Genomic DNA, 9,552 nt, shown 5'->3' with positions numbered 1-9,552 from the left:
TCTCTTCCTTTTCTAAAGTTACATGCTAATTTCTCTGCATTCACTTGAAATCGAGGACAAAGTTTTTATTCAAAATAGACGCACAATTACACACTGAGATGCACTTACATATGCATGCATGAAGCACAATGGGCACATTACCCTTCGGTATGTTAATAGACATGCGGATTGTGCCTTCCAAAATTAACAATCGAATGCAAATATCCTGAAAGACAAAGGATTGGATCCTAGGGGGGGAGTTATAAGGCGGCTCAGAAGCAGAGCTCAATGCCATTTCGAGAGGGAACTTGATGAGGTTGGACGCTCGACTCGTCGCTCTGCTGATCGCCCTTCAACCGCGAGACAACGCAGCCTGGCGAGCACAATTGCTGTGTCGACAGTTAGGCGACTTTGCGTCGGGAGAGTTCGTGGCGACATCTTCAGACGGGTTCCAGACATCGAATTACCGTGAAGCTCCAAGTAAGTGTCTATTTTCGCGGATAAACTCTTAAATGTGTTCGTCGTCAAATTAGCGGGATTTTTTTGCGTCTCGGTTCGACGCGAGTGTCGTTCTTGTTTTAGCAGTTAACAAAATCCAAAACTCAACGCTAAACATCCTTGCGGCCGATAGCGTACTTTTGACTCGATAACACCGCTGCTGTTACTAAGCTCACATGGAGCAGAGACGCTCTCCACAGCCCCACGCACACGGAGACAAGAAGCCATTCAATTGCTCTGTGTGTGGGAAGGCATTTTGCACGGCAATCAAGCTTCAGAGACACCAGAGAACACACACGGGCGAGAAGCCATTCCTGTGCCCTGTGTGCGGGAAGGCATTTGCACGGTCGTCAACTCTTCAAACCATCAGAGAACGCACACGGGCGAGAAGCCATTCCTGTGCCCTGTGTGTGGGAAGGCATTTGCACGGTCGTCAACTCTTCAAACTCATCAGAGAACACACACGGGCGAGAAGCCATTCCTGTGCCCTGTGTGTGGGAAGGCATTTGCACGGTCATCAACTCTTCAAACTCATCAGAGAACACACACGGGCGAGAAGCCATTCCTGTGCCCTGTGTGTGGGAAGGCATTTGCACGGTCATCAACTCTTCAAACTCATCAGAGAACGCACACGGGCGAGAAGCCATTCCTGTGCCCTGTGTGTGGGAAGGCATTTGCACAGTCATCAACTCTTCAAACTCATCAGAGAACACACACGGGCGAGAAGCCATTCCTGTGCCCTGTGTGTGGGAAGGCATTTGCAGACTCATCAACTCTTCATAGTCATCAGAGAACACACACGGGCGAGAAGCCATTCCTGTGCCCTGTGTGTGGGAAGGCATTTGCAGACTTATCAACTCTTAATAGTCATCAGAGAACACACACGGGCGAGAAGCCATTCCTGTGCTCTGTGTGTGGGAAGAAATTTGCACACTCATCAACCAGAAAACACACACGGTCGAGAAGCCGTTCCTGTGCTCTGCGTGTGGGAAGGCATTTGCACGGTCGTCAACCTGAACAGGCATCAGAAGGTCCACAATGATAGGAAACTGAAATCAAAAACTGAAATTCAAGGTGCTGCAATGAGTCCTGAAGAAGTTTCCACCTTCGATCCCATGCAGTTGGATCCCGAGAGATGGCTGGATGTAATGGAGTGGCTCGAGGATCAAACAGAGAGCTCGGGGTGACTGAAAAAATATTACTTCATGTGGTTATACCTATTAAGCCGTTTCGAGTACTTTTGTGTGTAATTTTGACCATTTTAGTTTTACAGTTTTTTTGAGAGTTTAATTACGTGCACAGTGGTGGTTTGTTATGTTATCGGATTACTTGCCGAATTGGTGTGATGAGCACTGGTTGTGAGAGGGTTCAATTGTAGTCGTTAAGTGTTCCTGTTGAGCTAAAGTTGGAATGCGTCTGTAGGTACATCTTTACTCAACATTTTAAACAGTTTTTTTCAAGTATATAGCTTTTTTGAATGGTATTAATCGACTTTAGATAGCCGGTTTCCGGATGTACATTGATGACGTGTTCGTTGGATATATGGCCTTGACTTCAACATAGACGCACAGTGAACAAATGTGGTGAACTAATAAGGACATCATGGGGAATGAAACTTTAACGCTTTGGTATTCCTGGAACGGAATGGTTTGCATTGTACTGGAAATGTTTGAACATAGGACATAATAAATAAAAAAGACGCCATATTCGCGGCGAGGCTCCTGCTGGAGAGGCACAGAGAGAAGAACAAAGCTGTGCACGTGTTCCTCGACCTTGAAAAGGCATTTGACAGGGTCCCCCACGACCTCATCTGGCACTCGCTTCGATCCCATGGAGTCCCTGAAACCTACGTGCATTGGGTGCAACTCCTATACAAGAACGTCACCAGTGCAGTCAGGTGTGCAGTGGGCATATCACCGCCATTTCCCATCAGCGTTGGAGTGCACCAAGGATCGGCCCTGTCACCACTCCTGTTTATCCTGTGCATGGACACGATCACTGCCGACCTGCACACGCCCCTGCCATGGTCAATTCTCTACGCGGATGACGTCCTCCTCTCAGATGAAGAGAGAGGAGAAGTGGAAAGACAAACGCGCGTGTGGAAAGAACGTTTGGACGAAAACGGGATGAGGTTCAACATCAAAAGACGGAGTATATGGAGTGTGGCCCCCAAACCGACGGCACCATCAGCATTGACAGAGAAGATCTGAAGAAAGTGACGGACTTCAAGTACCTGGGTTCCACCATCAGCTCAGATGGTAGCATCACGACTGATGTGAGGTCACGAGTCAATGCGGCATGGATGAAGTGGAGGCAAGTCACCGGAGTCCTCTGTGATAGGAAAATGCCGATAGGCTGAAGGGAAAAATTTACAAGACCATCGTCCGACCGGTGGCACTCTATGGATCCGAGTGCTGGCCAGCCACAACTGTACACGAACAAGCTCTCCACACCATGGAGATGAGGATGCTCAGATGGAGCCTCGGACTCACTCGATGGGATCGTGTCATGAACGAAGACGTTCGGAATCGACTTGGTGTGGCCCCCATTGCGGACAAGATGCTTGAGGCAAGGCTTCGGTGGTACGGCCATGTGATGCGAAGTGAAGAGTCATCAGTGGCCAAGACTGCCATGTGTATTGAGCCAGAGGGCCGCCGTCCACGCGGACGTCCGAAGAAGCGATGGATGGATCGAATAAAGGAAGACATAAAGACGGTCAACGCATCCCCTGAAGATGCCCTGGACCGAGCCAAATGGAGAAGACAATGCCGAAAAGCGGACCCTGCGCCACAGCGGGAACAACGCTAGGAAGAAGATTACCTATTGGGTTTCACTCCCTCGTCGAGAAGGCCGCTCTCTTCCTTTTCTAAAGTTACATGCTAATTTCTCTGCATTCACTTTAAATCGAGGACAAAGTTTTTATTCAAAATAGACGCACAATTACACACTGAGATGCACTTACATATGCATGCATGAAGCACAATGGGCACATTACCCTTCGGTATGTTAATAGACATGCGGATTGTGCCTTCCAAAATTAACAATCGAATGCAAATATCCTGAAAGACAAAGGATTGGATCCTAGGGGGGGAGTTATAAGGCGGCTCAGAAGCAGAGCTCAATGCCATTTCGAGAGGGAACTTGATGAGGTTGGACGCTCGACTCGTCGCTCTGCTGATCGCCCTTCAACCGCGAGACAACGCAGCCTGGCGAGCACAATTGCTGTGTCGACATAGGCGACTTTGCGTCGGGAGAGTTCGTGGCGACATCTTCAGACGGGTTCCAGACATCGAATTACCGTGAAGCTCCAAGTAAGTGTCTATTTTCGCGGATAAACTCTTAAATGTGTTCGTCGTCAAATTAGCGGGATTTTTTTGCGTCTCGGTTCGACGCGAGTGTTAAACATCCTTGCGGCCGATAGCGTACTTTTGACTCGATAACACCGCTGCTGTTACTAAGCTCACATGGAGCAGAGACGCTCTCCACAGCCCCACGCACACGGAGACAAGAAGCCATTCAATTGCTCTGTGTGTGGGAAGGCATTTGCACGGCATCAAGTCTTCAGAGACACCAGAGAACACACACGGGCGAGAAGCCATTCCTGTGCCCTGTGTGCGGGAAGGCATTTGCACGGTCGTCAACTCTTCAAACTCATCAGAGAACGCACACTGGCGAGAAGCCATTCCTGTGTCCTGTGGTGGGAAGGCATTTGCACGGTCGTCAACTCTTCAAACTCATCAGAGAACACACACGGGCGAGAAGCCATTCCTGTGCCCTGTGTGTGGGAAGGCATTTGCACGGTCATCAACTCTTCAAACTCATCAGAGAACGCACACGGGCGAGAAGCCATTCCTGTGTCCTGTGTGTGGGAAGGCATTTGCACGGTCATCAACTCTTCAAACTCATCAGAGAATGCACACGGGCGAGAAGCCATTCCTGTGCCCTGTGTGTGGGAAGGCATTTGCAGACTCATCAACTCTTCATAGTCATCAGAGAACACACACGGGCGAGAAGCCATTCCTGTGCCCTGTGTGTGGGAAGGCATTTGCAGACTTATCAACTCTTAATAGTCATCAGAGAACACACACGGGCGAGAAGCCATTCCTGTGCTCTGTGTGTGGGAAAATTTGCACACTCATCAACCAGGAACAGGCATCAGAAGGTCCACAATGATAGGAAACTGAAATCAAAACTGAAATTCAAGGTGCTGCAATGAGTCCTGATGAAGTTTCCACCTTCGATCCCATGCAGTTGGATCCCGAGAGATGGCTGGATGTAATGGAGTGGCTCGAGGATCAAACAGAGAGCTCGGGGTGACTGAAAAAATATTACTTCATGTGGTTATACCTATTAAGCCGTTTCGAGTACTTTTGTGTGTAATTTTGACCATTTTAGTTTTACAGTTTTTTTGAGAGTTTAATTACGTGCACAGTGGTGGTTTGTTATGTTATCGGATTACTTGCCGAATTGGTGTGAAGAGCACTGGTTGTGAGAGGGTTCAATTGTAGTCGTTAAGTGTTCCTGTTGAGCTAAAGTTGGAATGCGTCTGTAGGTACATCTTTACTCAACATTTTAAACAGTTTTTTCAAGTATATAGCTTTTTTGAATGGTATTAATCGACTTTAGATAGCCGGTTTCCGGATGTACATTGATGACGTGTTCGTTGGATATATGGCCTTGACTTCAACATAGACGCACAGTGAACAAATGTGGTGAACTAATAAGGACATCATGGGGAATGAAACTTTAACGCTTTGGTATTCCTGGAACGGAAATGGTTTGCATTGTACTGGAAATGTTTGAACATAGGACATAATAAATAAAAAAGACGCCATATTCGCGGCGAGGCTCCTGCTGGAGAGGCACAGAGAGAAGAACAAAGCTGTGCACGTGTCGTTCCTCGACCTTGAAAAGGCATTTGACAGGGTCCCCCACGACCTCATCTGGCACTCGCTTCGATCCCATGGAGTCCCTGAAACCTACGTGCATTGGGTGCAACTCCTATACAAGAACGTCACCAGTGCAGTCAGGTGTGCAGTGGGCATATCACCGCCATTTCCCATCAGCGTTGGAGTGCACCAAGGATCGGCCCTGTCACCACTCCTGTTTATCCTGTGCATGGACACGATCACTGCCGACCTGCACACGCCCCTGCCATGGTCAATTCTCTACGCGGATGACGTCCTCCTCTCAGATGAAGAGAGAGGAGAAGTGGAAAGACAAACGCGCCTGTGGAAAGAACGTTTGGACGAAAACGGGATGAGGTTCAACATCAAAAAGACGGAGTATATGGAGTGTGGCCCCCAAACCGACGGCACCATCAGCATTGACAGAGAAGATCTGAAGAAAGTGACGGACTTCAAGTACCTGGGTTCCACCATCAGCTCAGATGGTAGCATCACGACTGATGTGAGGTCACGAGTCAATGCGGCATGGATGAAGTGGAGGCAAGTCACCGGAGTCCTCTGTGATAGGAAAATGCCGGATAGGCTGAAGGGAAAAATTTACAAGACCATCGTCCGACCGGTGGCACTCTATGGATCCGAGTGCTGGCCAGCCACAACTGTACACGAACAAGCTCTCCACACCATGGAGATGAGGATGCTCAGATGGAGCCTCGGACTCACTCGATGGGATCGTGTCATGAACGAAGACGTTCGGAATCGACTTGGTGTGGCCCCCATTGCGGACAAGATGCTTGAGGCAAGGCTTCGGTGGTACGGCCATGTGATGCGAAGTGAAGAGTCATCAGTGGCCAAGACTGCCATGTGTATTGAGCCAGAGGGCCGCCGTCCACGCGGACGTCCGAAGAAGCGATGGATGGATCGAATAAAGGAAGACATAAAGACGGTCAACGCATCCCCTGAAGATGCCCTGGACCGAGCCAAATGGAGAAGACAATGCCGAAAAGCGGACCCTGCGCCACAGCGGGAACAACGCTAGGAAGAAGATTACCTATTGGGTTTCACTCCCTCGTCGAGAAGGCCGCTCTCTTCCTTTTCTAAAGTTACATGCTAATTTCTCTGCATTCACTTTAAATCGAGGACAAAGTTTTTATTCAAAATAGCGCACAATTACACACTGAGATGCACTTACATATTCATGCATGAAGCACAATGGGCACATTACCCTTCGGTATGTTAATAGACATGCGGATTGTACCTTCCAAAATTAACAATCGAATGCAAATATCCTGAAAGACAAAGGATTGGATCCTAGGGGGGGAGTTATAAGGCGGCTCAGAAGCAGAGCTCAATGCCATTTCGAGAGGGAACTTGATGAGGTTGGACGCTCGACTCGTCGCTCTGCTGATCGCCCTTCAACCGCGAGACAACGCAGCCTGGCGAGCACAATTGCTGTGTCGACAGTTAGGCGACTTTGCGTCGGGAGAGTTCGTGGCGACATCTTCAGACGGGTTCCAGACATCGAATTACCGTGAATCTCCAAGTAAGTGTCTATTTTCGCGGATAAACTCTTAAACGTGTTCGTCGTCAAATTAGCGGGATTTTTTTGCGTCTCGGTTCGACGCGAGTGTCGTTCTTGTTTTAGCAGTTAACAAAATCCAAAACTCAACGCTAAACATCCTTGCGGCCGATAGCGTACTTTTGACTCGATAACACCGCTGCTGTTACTACGCTCACATGGAGCAGAGACGCTCTCCACAGCCCCACGCACACGGAGACAAGAAGCCATTCAATTGCTCTGTGTGTGGGAAGCATTTCACGGCCATCAATCTTCAGAGACACCAGAGAACACACACGGGCGAGAAGCCATTCCTGTGCCCTGTGTGGGAAGCATTTGCACGGTCATCAACTCTTCAAACTCATCAGAGAACACACACGGGCGAGAAGCCATTCCTGTGCCCTGTGTGTGGGAAGGCATTTGCACGTCATCAACTCTTCAATCATCAGAGAACACACACGGGCGAGAAGCCATTCCTGTGCCCTGTGTGTGGGAAGCATTTGCACGTCATCAACTCTTCAAGTCATCAGAGAACACACACGGGCGAGAAGCCATTCCTGTGCCCTGTGTGTGGGAAGACATTTGCACTCATCAACTCTTCAAGTCATCAGAAACACACACGGGCGAGATTCTGTGCTCTGTGTGTGGGGAGGGATTTGCACAGGCATCAACTCTTCAGCGTCACCAGAACACACACGGGCGAGAAGCCATTCCTGTGCCCTGTGTGTGGGAAGGCATTTGCAGACTCATCAACTCTTCAAGTCATCAGAGAACACACACGGGCGAGAAGCCATTCCTGTGCCCTGTGTGTGGGAAGCATTTGCAGACTCATCAACTCTTAAAGTCATCAGAGAACACACACGGGCGAGAAGCCATTCCTGTGCTCTGTGTGTGGGAAGGCATTTGCACACTCATCAACCAGGAACAGGCATCAGAAGGTCCACAATGATAGGAAACTGAAATCAAAAGCTGAAATTCAAGGTGCTGCAATGAGTCCTGAAGAAGTTTCCACCTTCGATCCCATGCAGTTGGATCCCGAGAGATGGCTGGATGTAATGGAGTGGCTCGAGATCAACCAGAGAGCTCGGGTGACTGAAAAAATATTACGTCATGTGGTTATACCTTTAAGCCGTATCGAGTACTTTTGTGTGTAATTTTGACCATTTTAGTTTTACAGTTTTTTGAGAGTTTAATTACGTGCACAGTGGTGGTTTGTAATGTTATCGGATTACTTGCCGAAGTGGTGTGATGAGCACTGGTTGTGAGAGGGTTCAATTGTAGTCGTTAAGTGTTCCTGTTGAGCTAAAGTTGGAATGCGTCTGTAGGTACATCTTTACTCAACATTTTAAACGTTTTTTTCAAGTATATAGCTTTTTTGATTGGTATTAATCGACTTTAGATAGCCGATTTCAGGATGTACATTGATGACGCGTTCGTTGGATATATGGCCTTGACTTCAACATAGACGCACAGTGAACAAATGTGGTGAACTAATAAGGAAATGCTTTGGTATTCCTGGAACGGAAATGGTTTGCATGTACTGGAAATGTGTGAACATAGGACATAATAAATATTCCCTTCGAGTTTTGACGTAAAATTGATTGCAGATGAAAAAAACGTATTTTTAACAAATGTTTGTCCGTTCTTTATTTTATAATGTTCCTAGTTAAATTTCAGGTGGAGGATCTCCGTCACACAAGTGTGCCCTTAACCGGCAGCATCTTGGCTGTCTACCCGATTAACACGTGTTCCTTGAGGGGAAAGGTCCCCGTAGTTAATCGTTCATCAACGTACCAGTCCCTAATCCCTAAGTATGTCGGGGATAAACTGTACTCTATAACATGTAAACTGTAATACTATAAACGATAACACTAAACATTAAACGATTATAAACTAGTGTTTTAATTTATAACCATATAAACGGAGGTAAGGTATTATAATATCATTAGAAGCATTAGAATCACAGTGTGGTCGTATAAGAATCACGCACAAACCCATTCTTAACTCATGAGATTATGAATCGTTACAATTATTATAACAATCACAAATTGTGACAAAGCGAAATTCCCACAAGCAAAACACCACGCTCACGTGACGAATTCTTAAACAAACTGCAACACTCAAGTGACAGAACTCAACAAAAAAACGCCGCAATAAAAAAACAACATCAATGGACAAATCCTAAAAACAGACAACACACGCACGTTAGTAGCTGTTAGAAGAAGACAACACCTAGCACCTTCAACTATACACATATACAGCCAACTCGTAAATGGGGCGGTATATGACAGCCTTCGCTGCTGTCGACGGGGCCAAGCAGCGAGTGTTTAACTCCATTGTTTCAGAATCCGTGTCATCACCCGGCCACAGCGCCTTAGCCAAACTACATCTCCCGAACAAGGCAGCCTTCCCTATGCTGTGTATTTTAGCAGTATATTTACGGACGCACTTGAAGATAACAATTCGTCTAGAAAAGGCAGGCGACTTGTTCTACCAACATGATTTCAATTTATATCCGAAAGTTCATTCATGAGCAGTATTCACTAAGCCCCGATTGCACTAACATACACACAGTTATGATTAATCAAAGTAAACATTAATCGCTCATCCCAG

At 47.3% G+C, this 9,552-nt stretch overlaps 1 pseudogene; it reads left to right on the top strand.

Moving 5' to 3' along the window:
• Positions 1 to 2,276: 2,276 nt before the first annotated feature.
• On the top strand, positions 2,277 to 6,420 carry LOC121852335 (annotated as a pseudogene).
• Positions 6,421 to 9,552: the final 3,132 nt, after the last annotated feature.

Source organism: Callorhinchus milii, unplaced genomic scaffold, assembly GCF_018977255.1.
Source record: "Callorhinchus milii isolate IMCB2004 unplaced genomic scaffold, IMCB_Cmil_1.0 Scaffold766, whole genome shotgun sequence".
Lineage (NCBI taxonomy): Eukaryota > Metazoa > Chordata > Chondrichthyes > Chimaeriformes > Callorhinchidae > Callorhinchus > Callorhinchus milii.
Note: the sequence above shows the minus strand (reverse complement) of the source record. Positions and strands in the feature narration are given on the sequence as shown.